This window comes from Conger conger, chromosome 7 (assembly GCF_963514075.1).
Source record: "Conger conger chromosome 7, fConCon1.1, whole genome shotgun sequence".
In the NCBI taxonomy this organism is placed as follows: Eukaryota; Metazoa; Chordata; class Actinopteri; order Anguilliformes; family Congridae; genus Conger; species Conger conger.
In genome coordinates, this window is record NC_083766.1 from 49,697,134 (window position 1) to 49,712,028 (window position 14,895).

The 14,895-nt window shown below is 41.1% G+C and overlaps 1 long non-coding RNA gene across 1 annotated transcript; it reads right to left on the minus strand.

Moving 5' to 3' along the window:
• Positions 1 to 6,837: 6,837 nt before the first annotated feature.
• On the minus strand, positions 6,838 to 13,262 carry LOC133132287 (uncharacterized). Its single transcript, XR_009709107.1, has 3 exons — positions 12,974 to 13,262; positions 7,655 to 10,862; positions 6,838 to 6,866 (listed from the first exon to the last, which is right to left on the minus strand). It is a non-coding gene; the product is annotated as an uncharacterized LOC133132287 (long non-coding RNA).
• Positions 13,263 to 14,895: the final 1,633 nt, after the last annotated feature.

The following is a 14,895-nucleotide window of genomic DNA, read 5'->3' on the forward strand; positions in this document are numbered from 1 at the left end:
CTGAATAATTAAGAGAATAAATAAACGTCAGTTCCATTTCAACTCCGACATGAATTGTAATCCAATTAATTAACTGAAATTTTGTTCAATTAATGAATTGAAGAGGAACTTATGCTAAATATGCAGGCCTGATTATCTTACTTTCAAAGTCCTCCCAGGTAATCTCCCAATGCATGGCATAACCTCGACATTGAAGGACAGATGATTTTCCTACCAGTTGAATATGAGGTTAAAGTGCAGACTGTCACCTTTAATTTGAGGGTATTTACATGCATGCCTGGTGATTCATTTAGGAATTCCCTTTTTATACATCATCCCCACATACAGCATGAGGAGACCAAAAGTTATTGTTCAGTTGGCTTTTCAGCTGTTTCTGATTAGTCAGGTGTATTGCAGGTACTGTATAAGAATATATCTAGTATTGATTCTTGACTTTTGATTGCCTTTGGAGTCTGTTATTGGCATTTGTCAACATGAGGACCAGAGTTGTGCCAACCGCAGTCAAGCGAGCCATTATGAGCCTGACAAAAGAACGGAAATTGTACCACTGTCCAAATACTTACGGACGGCACTGTATACATCCTTCTGTCACAGCAGCAGCCCAGGTTGTGAAATTAACCACAGGGGAAGTTGGTAACAGGAAGGTGTAAGGCCTTGTTCTCATTATAGACCAATCAACACCAGAAGGCTACAGTACATCTTTCAACTGCCAGCTGTGATTGCATGGTGGCTGGCCCCCCGAATCAGCCCAGAGAGGCTCTTTCTGAAATTTGTTCCAGAGAAGAAAAAAACCTGACCCCTTTTTGCAGACACCTCGTTCCCTCTATTGTCTGCAGCTTCACTTTCAGTGCCTTCTTCTTCTTGAAATTTCTTCATGTGCTGACAGCTGACTGATTAGCTGTGCACCCTGAGGTGTCTCCCCCTGGTGGTGACAGAGCGTACTGTATATGCAGTTGGGAGAAGCCAGCTTGCAACACTTTGGGGGATGCATGGAGATTGCACAGTGAAGACTGAAGTTGAATTAATCTGCATTTTTCAGTCTAAGTTGACGGTCTTATTAACACAAGGGTGGGGTAAGAAGGGACACCCTTCTAGTGTGTGCAGAGTGCGTGAGACACTCACTCATTGAGATCAAAATGACCCCCAGCAATAGCAAAGGAGGGGTCACAGAAAAAACACAGCACTGCCTGTTTCCAGTAGGAAAGTATAGTGCACTTTATAGTCTTTCAAATCCCACAAAAAAACACCATCCAAAAGTATGTGGCTTGTAGTCTGTTTTCATACCCTAGGTCCACCAAGCCAGTCAATCTAACATTGCCAGGACGATATTGGCACATGAACTATGGTCCACTTGTCGTCATGTGCTACCACTGCATGTTTCTTATGGTGGCCACCTGTGAGGATTTTAATATGAGAAATCTGCAGGAAACTCTTCAATACCAAGCCCTGTTTTGGAAGGGGATTTTAAAGACATTTGGGTTCTATATTTTCCAGGTGCCTGCTAAGTTTGTGAGTTTGGTGTCGAGAGCGGTGTTCGATAGTAACGAGTTGTATTAAAATGCATGGGGCTTTTTTATGTTCTCGCTTGCTTTCATGTGTTTTGTAATGTCGGTGTCCTGCGGTTGCTTCCAAGACCCTAATGTTTGACAACTCACTTTTAGTGGAGACTTGACAGGAAGTCGGACGTTAAATGGGCTGAATGCTACAAATGCTGGACAGATCCTTTATTTTTTCAAAAGCTTTTCCCATGTTAATGGACTACCCTTGAGGTGCACTAGCCTTTTTTATGATTTCTGTACCAATTTTATACTCAATGGTTTCCTCTCAAACTTAAAGTGTTCCGTTTTGGCAAGAAAAAACATTTCACTCTACCCCATTTTCAAACATGCTCTCAGTATAAATCTTGTTTACTGTTCTGTCTCACGGGCATCTTTGACAGGACATTTTTGAATTTATTTTTCCAAATAGTTTAAAATGTATGAAACATTGGAGCTTTGAATGAGCTTGCAGGGCATACTGTAGCCATTTTTAACAAATATCAATGGATATCATTGTCAGTGGTGTAGTATTTTGTTAAGAATGTCATGCTATCATGTTGCTTTTTACTTTTTTTATGTAAAAGACAAAGCAAAAGTTTGCTTGAGGCAAAACTGCATATCATTAATCCAAATTCCCCATAGCAAGAAATGACTGAATTTGAGTTTTTAAACTCCACCTTAGCTAGAAATGCATTCAATTTTTGTTACAGTATAGGTGTCCCCGGAAGTAGGGCCTATACATATGTGAACAATGTGAAATGAATGCTACTCAACTTTTATTGTTGCGGCAAAAAGCCAAACCCGAAGTCACACTCCACTGAGAGATACTCGTTTCTACCACTACCTGCTTTGTGAGATGTGGAGTAACAATAATGTTCAAAAATAATGCTGAAAAACTCAGCCTAATGGATCCACAGCTACTGAATGTAACCTTGATAAAAAAATCACAGGTATTGCTGCGCTGTCAGGAGATGTAGTGTCGCTCTTTGAAAGTGGCGGATGTGGTGGAGTGGAAACCATGTTGTCTTCTCTCCCACTTTGCCAGTAAATGGATGTGCTCAGTCAGACGCCCCAGCGATGGAATAGTGCCTCCCTGAGGGGTGGTGATCTGTACAATGGCCTGTCAAAGGGAAAGCTTAGGGCGTGCGGGGGGGAGGTATGGGAGATTCATTGGCAATCTTCTTTATCTCTTTATCTCTCGCTGGAGTCTGCGACGTCAGTGCAGACACACGTGTTCCTGCTCTGCGTAGCAGCTGTTATGACACCCCCATAAACATCCATATGCACACTTTAACAAGGTCGGGCTTCAGGAGCAGGGGTTTGGTAAAGAAAACAACATAACCTAACGTAATGATAAGAACAGTACATTCAGCCCAGCAACGCTTGCTTTTTCCTACCACTAAAGTGTACCTAAAGCTTAGTTTACCTGAAAGCGAGATGGTATCTAGCAGCATATCAAGCCCGGTCTTGAGTTTCTGCCTCCACTACACGACCCGGAAAGGGCAAGCAATTCCGCACAGTGATCACTCCCTGCAATTTCTGCATACTGCGTACGTCCACAAATTTAGGGTCAGGAGTCGGACGCCCTTCCGTAAGTGCGGCTGGCAGGATGACCCCTGAGTACTGCTTTCTTAAAGCCGCTAAGAGATCGGAAAGTACCAGCGCTTGCCAAGAGGACCCGGGGTCGGTGGATTAGATGAGCATCGGTGATCCCTGGCCGCGGATACAATGTCAGGACTGGCTTTACCTTGCATGACTGCCACCGGCAGACGTCAGACACCAGTTCACTGAGATCTAATCTGGGTTAAACCAGCTCTGGGAAAGAACCCTTACTTCGAGAGCTACTACAGTATATAAATATTGCTATCCAGTTTGTACGGATATTATAGACGCATTTTATACAATTCCACTCATGATGTGTAGTTATAATTGTTGATTGTGAGAAATTATAGATATTTTCATAGTGGCTTTTTACTACACAAGAGAGTAAGGTGTGTTAAAGTGATGGAGAAATCGGTCTTTTTTTGTCTTATTTTCAATATATAGCTTTTTCTTGCAGCAAGATTAATACAATTTGTACAATTTGTGATGAGTGCATCTTGTATATTATTTAATCAAAAAACAAGTCCAAAAATGGGCATGGAGAAGAAATTACAAATATTTTCTGTGTAGTCCACAGGTACATTTTCTGGCGTACACAATTCAGCATTTGAGTAAATGTTTAATTAAAAAGTTTTGACAATATCAAGTTTAGTCGTGTCAAAGCAATGGCTGCAATGCTTCCTATTTCCGTATGACAATGCACTGGTACACACAAATTACCCCTGCCCTCCCCGTGAACTTCCCCAGTGCTTCTTTGTGTTCGTGTCAATCATTTCCACAACCAGGAATGACAAGGGAAATGAAAACCAAGCAGGCCGTTTTGGCGTTCATTTAAATACAGCCTTTATGGCTGCTCTCTTAATATAACAGTCCTTTTGAAAGGTTGTCCCCCCAGGGTAATGTAGGATATATAGTGAAAGCGTATTTAATTTCTTTCATTTAAACAGACCCACATGACAAAAAAGTAGGCCAGAAGCAATATTTTGTACAAGAGACCACAAAATATACATTTTCAGGGTATTTGTTCCAAGGAAATGCTTTGCATTGTTTTCCTTTGCAATGTGCTTACACATTACACAAAAAAGTTTTGACCACAAGATATCTAATGACGTCCGTTTCCTCGGTCCGTACTTTACCGAATTGCCTGGCACGTTCCTGCTCCCAAGAGGAGGAAACCTATTGATTTTTTTTTGACCTCGTGACCTTTCCTGTCACTCCACCATCCTTAAGGCCAAATTTTGGAACTTGTCATCAGCTTATCTCGAAAAGTAATTATCGGATTTCCATGAAATTTCCTGGGCATATTCATATTCCCAAGAGAAAGAAACGTCTTGATTTTGGTGACCTCACGACCTTCCCTCTAGCTCCACCATCAGACCAAACATATCTCAAAAAAGTAATGACTCGACGTTTGCTGTGCACATTCATGCTAGGGGACTGTTGTGCCTTGGCAGAGGCCTGCAGTTGTCTAGTGAGATACAGTATGTGTCTCAGAAGCAGTTTGCTCAGGAGCAGCTACCACTGTTTTTTTCACATTCTAAAGATAAACATATCTGACAGTCAGCCTTTAGGCATCTGTGCTACACTGACTCATATTCCCTAATCTTTAGTATATCTAAACTCACTACAAAATGTACTGTCCTCTAAGAATGATAAACTAGCTTTAAAGAAATGACTACACTGTATGATAGTGTCTCAGTGATAAGCAGTTTGCTTCCACTGTTGGCACACGGATCAGTAACTGTCGACATTAGATTGGTAGGAAACATTTTACAAGCTAGAAATGGCTATCCTCAGGTATTTTTATTCTGTCATAAGACCTCGTATCATTTATCATTTGTATGAATTAGGAGGACCCTCAGAAAACCTTCAGAAAGAGACATTCAGTCAAATAAATTCATAAAACCAGAAAAATCTCCATCCTGTTACACAACCCTCTGTTCCCTTGTGAGGACGGTTACGTGCTGTAGAACACTGTTGCTACTTGGGACATGGCAATTGCAACACAGAATATTCACTGCACTACAGTGCGTACTTGCGTATGTATGCTACTAATGCATTTTGTATGGAGATTAAAATGCTTTCAATAAGAGGGCAATTCAATGTGTTATGTAAACTGTCTGGCTGAAAAAGCTATTGCAGTGCTATTTTTACTGAACATCTTCTTGCTCTGTGCCAGGCAATCAGGTCAGTTCTTTTCTGGAAGCAGGAAAGTAGCACTATGCCTTTTATGAGTAGCTTTAGGGTTTTCTTTTAAAAAGGATGCTTTCTTCTGGAACATTCTAGATGAAACTGGATTTTGGCAGTTTGAGAGGTCAAACTCAAAGAGGTCTCATACTACCTGTTCAGGTGTCCAGTTTCATTGCATTTTACCTGTACGACTCACTGTCAAATGTATTGTGCATGTTTTCACATCACACCACACCAGTGGGGGAAAAGAAATCTCATTTTCAAATGGAGGATATTCATTATTAAACATCTGTTTCCCACCAACTTAAAAATCCACAAGTGCAGGGGGGGAAAAAAACTAAATGAGTGCTTCAGGTTTGAACAGTCAGGCAAAGGAAAAGGCTGGGGTGCGTAGGCACGTCGACAAGGCACAAAGAGTCTTGGAGATCAAAACCTTTTACGTTTCAGACAGGGATGACCATTAAAATAGACACTCCGGTGATGTGGTCGTACAGGCGTGTACTCGTCGGGGTAATGTAGGGGGGCTGTATTGGGGGTGGACTAATTGAGCCGGTGGAGAGGGGTTCTTTGGGCAGCCTGCCATAGCGGCGGTAGGACTTTAACACCGCCTCCGCTGGGCTTTCTTCAAATTGCTCCCAATCTGAAAGCAGACTCTTTTGATCATCCTTAGCTCAGGGGAGAAGCAGACCCTTTATAATATTCTTTGTGATTATTCCGAACGTACTTGTAGACAGATAGTGGGGTTCAGCGGAGGATTTCCGAGACAGGAAATTAACATCCTTAGGCGCTGGATGTCAAATTGGATTCTTCACGGGCCACACTTCTTTGCACTCCGAGTCAGATGCAATGACGGTGATTATTCTCCTCCGTCTTTCCCTCCCGCTTCCGTTCGGCCCTCGAACCGAGTGTACGGCGGCAAGCCATCCGTGCCGCGACCGCTCCAATTTGAGCGATCGCGATCGTTTTATTCGCGGAGGCTAATGACCGGAGAATGTTGATGATAAGATAAATCCTGTTTACTTTCTGCCGGAGTCATTTGTTCCTGTGTAGCACCTGCTCAGCGGATTCTGATGTGAATATGCAATGCTACAGGGGGTTGAAGGGGAAGGGGGGGGGGTCTAGATTTGGCGAAAGAGCACGCACCAAGTTCCTGTGATTTACCCCTCACAGGAAGTGAAGGATTCTGGGCACGGGCGTCTTGAATCACATATGCCTTCCCCACATGGTGACATACATCACCGTGATTGGGGGTGGCGACTGTTTCCACTCACGGGTCCCGGGTTTGACTCCTGGAACTGATTTATGAAACGGGCGACATGCAAGCCTGCTGATAAGCCATTGGAATCGCAGTGATGAATTCGCCTGGCAAGGGAGTCACCCATCATTTAGTCCCTGTGATCGAAAGCACACACACTGGCCAACGGGCAGGGGCGTTGCTGTGGAGAAGGCTCCTGACAAATTCTTCATCTGTGGTCCTTCAATTTGAACATCTGGTTGAATGGTAACAATTGCTGAATTCATTCCAGATTTTAGATGCTAAAGAAGAATTTGTAAGATAAACAATAATGAGAAGGGAACAAACAATGTTGCCACAAAACCCGGATTCAACCAAGTTCGCATGATAAAATCTACACCTGCATTAAAAGTATCTTTGATTATCTTTGTGGTTCATTTTTTTTTACTTTGTACTTTTATCTCTAAATGCCAATTCACTACAATGAGTTTGTTACAATTTGTCCTGTTTTGTATTGGATAAGTACAGTTAATAACTTTACCATGCTCTACAACCTAATGTAGCCTGAGAGCATGACCACCTCTTACAGTTGTGCCCTTTCTTGCTGTCATTGAAATCGAATGTAATTGGCAATATTTTCCCAAAAAGTGGCTGGGTAGGTACACCATTTGGTTAACTCAAAGTAGTTTTTTTTCTAGGTGGAATCATGTAACCAGTTTATGCATGTGCAAGGAAAATGAGGAGATTTGTAAATGTAATGGGATAATCTAAAGTCAGAACCCTCCATTCTTGACACAGAAAACACATGATCAAAGAAACTATCCCAGGTTCTTCATTCATTGCTACCTCATTAGCAACTATACTATACTATACGATGACTATATATAAGTCTGAGCACTATAGAAAGTACATTAGCCTACATACATGTCTATGAAGACAAATGATTAAGAAATAACTTCATGAACACTTCCTCCATCGAGAAGACAGCTTCACTGACTTTCCTGAAGGCTGCAGTAATAAGCTGAATTAAAAAATGACCTTTTAAGAACGCTGCTTAGGAATGGCAGTTTTAAAACTCACAAACTCTCACCTTTGAAAAGCAGTGCTTCCATCACCTTCCTGGCACCCTGCCTCTGTAGTTTCCAGCACATGTCCTATGAAGGGCCAGCGATTCAATCCAGGAGCCTTTGAGAAGCTTTGATATAAGTGATCCAAAAAAATGCAAATCGTTCCCGCACAGTAATGCCTTTCAAATGCAAATTGGGCGGTGACAGGGGAGCCGAAAGCGGGGAAATGTTCGGGTTTTAAGGGCGAGAGTTCCCTTTATCCGTAATGACAGAAACTCGCGCTGGCTGCAGGGTTGAGTTATGGTGCTGCTGGCATATTTCCTATGCATCTTTTATTACGGAGCGAGGCCCATTAAAATAAATTCATGTCATGACAATCTTTTTTTTTTAGACTTGATATTGATATATTGTGCCCATACAGAACCAAGATGTCAATCTTGCTGCCGTTCCTCAATATTTTTTTGTCCAGGGCTTTATTCATCCACAACTGAATCTATTTCTATAAGTCATATACTGCTGTAAGGCACGGTATCCCAGACCCACAGAATTGTTTTGTCGATGAGTCAAAGGGGAATTCCATCAGAAATGTTATATTCGGTATGTATTTCTGTATAAAAAATGTTGTAATCCCCCTTAAGGCAGGCAAATAGCGATAGATTCTTGCATGCATGCAGTACAGTACTATGCAAAAGTTTGGGCACGCCTAGTCAAATTTCTTGTTTTGTTAAGTTCAAGAATGAGTTCATGAGTTTGCAGGAAGCAAACTTAAACATGATGTATTTTTACTTGAAGTACTTAGTTCCATTGTGGAGTATATCACAGTATATTATTATAATCAAATAAATTCATTGAGTAATGTAAAAAACAGCTCAAAACTGAAACTCTTCTTTAAAAAGAGAACCAGGGACCAGATTTACTAACAAATTGCTTTTCATGCTTAAAAGCAGTCACTCCAAGGTTCTGGTATGTGTGTTGGATTTTCTAATTGGTGACAATGGGACAAAATCTCTATTATTCCTTTTAGTATAGTAGTTGAGTCTTTCCATGCTTACGTATACCTGGGACAAAGCACTAAAATAGCATAGAGAAGTAAATGAGGTTAAGTATTCAATCTCATTTTCTAAAGAATGGCTTAATTGCAACTCTTCTCTTTGCGTATAGATTTTAGGAACTCTTGAAAGCAGGCGGTAATTTGCGGAGCGCTGATACAGTGGAGTTTGCGTTCTATGAAAGGCATGTTAATAAGGAGTTCTCTCTCCCAAACCTGGCAGCAGTAATCGGAGCCAGGAGACGAGACAAAGGACAAAGGCAAAAACAGAATAAGACAGGAGAGGGTTTTCATCTGAGAATAACCCCCCATTCAGTTAACCGAACGGCGAACAGCGAGTCGATACAGCCAGGTTACGCAGCCACACAATAATCACTCTACTGCCGGATGTGAAAAAGGAACTGGAGACATGCTCCGATGATCACAGTCCCTGTCGCCCACAGTGAAGTTGCTCTCGACTTCCTCGCGTTCCTGTGAATTCTGAGCTTTTAAAAGTAGCGTGCAGCTGCAGGTATTGCTCAATCTGGTTTTTGTACTGTGCTGGACGCTTTGTCCCAGTGATTTACATATACTTTATGATTTTCTCCGAACCCCCTCCCAATCATTTTTGGATATAATAAGAAAATTATGTTTGTTTTATTGAAAGCATGCAGAACTACTTGTCCTCAGTAGACTATAAATACGGTTCTTGAATGTCTTGTTGTGTGTGCCTTCAGTAGGGTATAAAATGGCTGTAAATCTTGAGTACAATTTTGCTTGTTCTTCCATTTATTCCTTCCCCTCCCACAACTTACTCATTTTGCTGGGATTGTTCTCGCTGTTCTGTCAGGGTTAATATTCTGTTCTTGGTTGGGCCAGCACTTGTGTATTTTCTTTATATTCTGCCTAACATCACACCATCTTTCTGCTCTTTCTTTTGCTTTGCCAAATAAATTAATTTTGTTTATAATGCCACACCAAATTTCTCTCCTCTGCATTGCTCACATTCCTATGCTGTAATACGCTGTTGTGATGTACAGCATTGACCACACTCTCTATTTATTTCCTCATCTGTACATTTTTTTCTAGTTTTCTTTTTCTCGTGGTTGCCTAACTGCTTGTACCTGGCTTCGTGGTTAATTGGCCACACATGAATTGTCTTGCTTCAGACCTTTTTATGGATATCTCCTACCGCAATATTAACAATAATAGTTAGGACCCATTTTATTCGGCCCTTAATGTGCCAGTAAGTGTGAACACCCCAGAGCTGCTATATAGCGAATGTTTTAGTGTTGCAGACATTTCCACTGTCAATACACTCCTCACTGTTGGCATGCATGCCACTCTCCTGGCAAGCAGTATCCTTTCATGTAAATACCTTTAGGATTAACAAATCAGTGAATGCAGAACAGGCAGGATGTGATCCAACAAAATATGTCTTTCCTTTGAATATACGCCCAGATTTTTGGTGCCGATTGGCTCCTAACAAAAATCCATTGATTTAAAGGGAGAGTCCATCACAAAGAACTGAGGCCATTTAATCATGTGAAGAACTGTACCAGCCTAGTTCTCAAGCTCGTTAATGATGTATGGGTAATTTGCTTGCTTACTGTATGTCTTGACATTTGTTTGATATTGGCCTGAAAGGCAAATTCTGGCAAGCGGACTGAAATTCCTAGGAAAAGAGCCTAAAAAGGTACAAATGCTTGTCGCTGGGGCAGTACCCTTTAGGTACACAAATGTAGCCCTAGCCAGCAATATTTAATTAATTTTTTTGCTTCAAAGACATTTGTACCCAAAGAGAACATTACTACAGTTTCAGGGGACCACATTTGTGAAATTTGGTGCTCGAAGAGCAAAAATGTACCTCCACTGTCACTTCTGAGTGTGTAGCCTGCTGTGTGTGGTTACCAGACCAGAAACAAGCCGGTGTGTTCGTGTGAATCTTAAGCCGTCAGTGAAAAAGAGAGAGCTGTCGAGCCCTTAACATCAGCACTTTACCGCACTCAGCCCTGTAGGCGGGGCATTGAAATGATTCTGGTGTCTGGAGAGATTGGGGGGCCCCCTAAGCGGCAGGCCCCAGCGTGGGGGGTGTCTCTGGGGCCCGGCTCTGATGGCTCCCCGCCGGCCCTCGTCAGCACCCTGTCGTTTCCCAGCATCCCTCAGCGCGGCCGCCGGTTTCCTGCGCCTCGCCGACACACCTGCTGCACAATAACGTACAAATACTTCTGTGTTTACTGTTCATCATCGAGATGTCAACCTCAACCATCTGTCACTGCAAACCCTGCACCCCCCTCCCCCCCCTTCATAACCCATGACATATTTCTGGTAGAAAATGTTTGGTTTACCAACCAGCTAAAACTGGAAAAGAGAAATAATAAGAAGTCAATCTTATTTTAGTATTTTAGTGTTGTATTTAGACTTATTTCCATTACTCTTTTTCCAGATAACATAAAAAGATTGCCAATTGGGTGCGATAGTTTTACTTATTTCAAGATTTGCCAATGGGACAAGATAATTTCATTCTTGAAGCAAAAAGTTATTTAAAACAAGTCAATATTTTCTACTTGACAGAATTTTACATTACGAGATAAGACAGACAGACAAACTTTTGCAGTGTAGGGGCTGTGGACTCTTGCTTTCAACGCCAGTGGAGAAGCAAGTCCCACAGACATTCAAAATAATTCATTTACAAATGCTGTTGCACTCAATTAGGTTTCAGCACTTCCAATCTATCACTTCTAATTCACTAATTATCTTAAATGATTGTTTATCCCAAAGGTAGAAGAAATATAACAACTCAGATTCATCCAAATCTTTTCAGGCCTATATAGGTTAGCCATTGTTTGTTGGGAATTATAGATTGCTTTTCCTTTTTTAATTTGAGATGCACTGACCATTTTTATTTATTTTTTACTCTGCAAAACTCTTTGCTTAAGCTGTACAGAAAGCGTTGCAGTCATCTGTTCTTGCTTACCTATGCAAATATTCCTTTGGAAGATAGAATGACCTTGCAGTTGCCGCTAATTAAAAGGAGAAAAAACAATGTTTCTCTTGTAAACAAATTTAATTAAATCGAATGAAATGGAGGTTTAAAAACCATCATTAATTACTTTAAATTCCCAACTGCTTGAAGAGCCTTGTAAGTCAATAATGTAGCAAGAGTATCGTAATTAAATAATCCTGATGGGAGCCATTCTGAAATGAATAAATTTAATAATTACAGCTTTGTGGACCAGATCATATAGAAATCTAGTTTGCTGAGCTTGTCACCAGAACAATGTTTTGTTTGCATTGATGTAGGTGAAAATCATGGATCTAAAGCAAAGGTCATATTTGTGGGTGCTTGGGTGCATAATTGTATCGTTTTCAAAATATGCTGATTAAGATATGACCGTGTTAATACCTTAGTCAGAATAAAAATTTGTAGTATTATAAATAACCATATTTCTCAGTTATTTGTGGCAAGTTTACCTTTCACATTCAAATAAAATGTGATATATTAACTTAAATTTTAATATATTAATTAACTTATTTTATTTGAAATAGTTGGCAGCATGTGTGCATTCCATAAAGGTACAATAGGTAAGATTTTTGTGTTAAAACATTGTTAGAAGACCAATCCCTTCCTATCATTGAAAAAGGCTCACTGACATGTTGACTCACCCTCTGCCTGTGTTTATAGTCTTTAAATTTGGGTTTCAAAATATGCAGTTGATGGGTCTCTGTACCAAAACATTGTATAGCTGTACAATAATTCAAGCTCATTGGTTGAAAATTGGTTGTAATTGCCACAGCCAATGGCGTTTCAACGTCAGCGCGTTCACAGAGAAGGGGGAGGGATAAAGAGTGTTGTGGTTTGAAGGTGTTTGTTGCTGCTATTCCTCTCTTGACCGTTAGAAGTCCGAAATTACCTATTGTACCGTTAAGCTATAACAGAGAGTGACACTGAAGGCAAGTAAAACAACTTCCAAACAATTTCTTTCAAGAGGGAATGCAGTTAGTTACATTCAATCATTTTAAATTCATATTCATAGATGACAAGAAATTGGCTTAGCAGTTCTGTCATTTTTTAAATGTTTTCCTCAGCCTAGGTTGTAGGTAATGTGCAATAAACTAAATAAACGTGCAAAATGCATCTAACTTCGGGAATGTATATCCAATTTTGATGCATCTATAACTGAACTTAAAACAAAACATTTTTTATGTATACAGTTTTTATTTTAGTAAATGCAGCCAAGGTAAAATTAAATAAATAAATAAAAAACTGCTGTCAGAGATTAAATAAGATTGGCAAGAGAATGGCTTTACTTACGGTTTCAGTTCTGGGAAACGGGGGCCAGAAATGATTAATATAACACAATGGCTGAAAACTCATTCTCAGATTACTCCTTTCTTTTTATCTCCTGTTCTTTTGTTGAGCACTGCCTCTGTTGCGGGAGCACATCGCGCGCACTTCATTTTCATCTGTCAGGCTGCCTGTCTGCAAACAATATTCGGGAGATGTACATTTCTGTAGCGTGCTTGAATGGAGATTTTCCTCAAACTGTGACACGGCTCTCTTCTGCGCCTGTCAATTACTGCCTGTCACCTCTCGGAGAAAACATCTCCGAGTGTGAAAATGATTTTTTTCACCCCCCCTCCCGTTTGAAATGGTCCTGCGATACTTCATTAGCATTCAGCTTGTGTAACCGAATTTCACCCACCCGCCCCCCGTCCTCTTCCGTCTCTCTCCACACTTCTCCTGACAAAGTGCTATAACTGCACGTAATCCTCCGGCCAATTATAATTATTTTTGTCTGGGCCCGGTGTCTGTGGCGGCAACAGTGGCGTGTTTAATAAATGCAAAACAGGCTCGTTCCCACGGAGGCTCCCAGCTGAAAGCGGTCATTTTGCGCTATCTGCACATTAAACACAACAGAACTCCTCCGGGTCATGTGACGCGTGTGACTGACTGCTCTGCAATTTGTGCGCGTCATGCCTGGTTGGTGCAGGTTGCTCTTTGTCGGGGCCTTGCAGGATGTGCACTTATCTCATTCTTAATGCGCCGTTTTCTCTCACGTCTGTGCGGACTCAGCATGAAGTCTCACAACCCCGACGCTGACATCGCCGTTTCAGACAGGGCGGTCCTCCCTGGCTCCACACAGTCACGCACGACATACCTTTCGTTTTATTTTCTCTATTCTAATCTTTTTTTTGCCATATTTTTTCCAGAAGGGTGATATAAACAGTGTGACAAAGACAACTATTTGCACCTGCAGAGTTGTCTATTGCCACTTGTTTCACCTGTCTGAACTTTTTTAGCACACACACACTTTTTTTATTGTTGGACTTTGTAGTTTAATCTAGGACTGTGCCAGTTGCAGTTGTATTTGTATTTGGGCATTTGCGTTTTTCTTGGTATTGTAGTTACTGACCTATTTGCTTTGTGTACTGGACTTAATGTTCAGGGCTGTGCAACTGATTCTTTGTGAATTGTAGCTTATCCAACCTTTTCTGTAGTTTGTTTTGATGACCTCTGATATGCACTTTATTGTACGTCGCTTTGGATAAAAGCATCTGCTATATAAAATGTAATCCAAACCACCGTTGAAGTCTAGTCTTTTGCCTTTGTCATGACGGCAAAATATTACCTTACCTTGTATTTCTTTGACTATCTGAAAGGTGAACAATAATTAATTTCCAGCTCTGTCTTAGAGATGTGTGCGAGGGCCATGCTGCTTGTTGCATGCTGAAAGCCTTTCAGCTTTAAAAAGCCCTGTGGTCAGTTTATAATGAAGCGCGCTGCTTCTTGGGGACTTACAGTGTGCAGCTGCATACAGATTTATACCTGACCGAAAAGGGGGGTTCTCCTCACCAGCAGAATCAACGCCACCTCTCCTATCGAACAGGTATGGGCAGTGGTGAAAGGGGTGACTAATCACAGTTCAGGATCACAAAAAAACGGCTGTCTGAACAACAAGTGTTTTTTTTCTCTCAAGTGGAAAATATTAGCTTGGTTTATGTTCAGATGTGTGAGTTTCTGAGTGCAACAAGCACTCTGTTAACAGGGTAATGTCTACCTTCAGCCCATGAGGTCACATAACTCTTAAAGCAAGCCTCTTGATTCTGTTTCTGTTTCTCTGGAAACAGACTCCATCTCTCTTTACAGTTACCTTCATTCTCTGTCTCTGCTTCCATCTCTTGACTTTGGTCTGATAGCCCTGCAAAAAATGGTGTAGCCATTTTATTAGAATT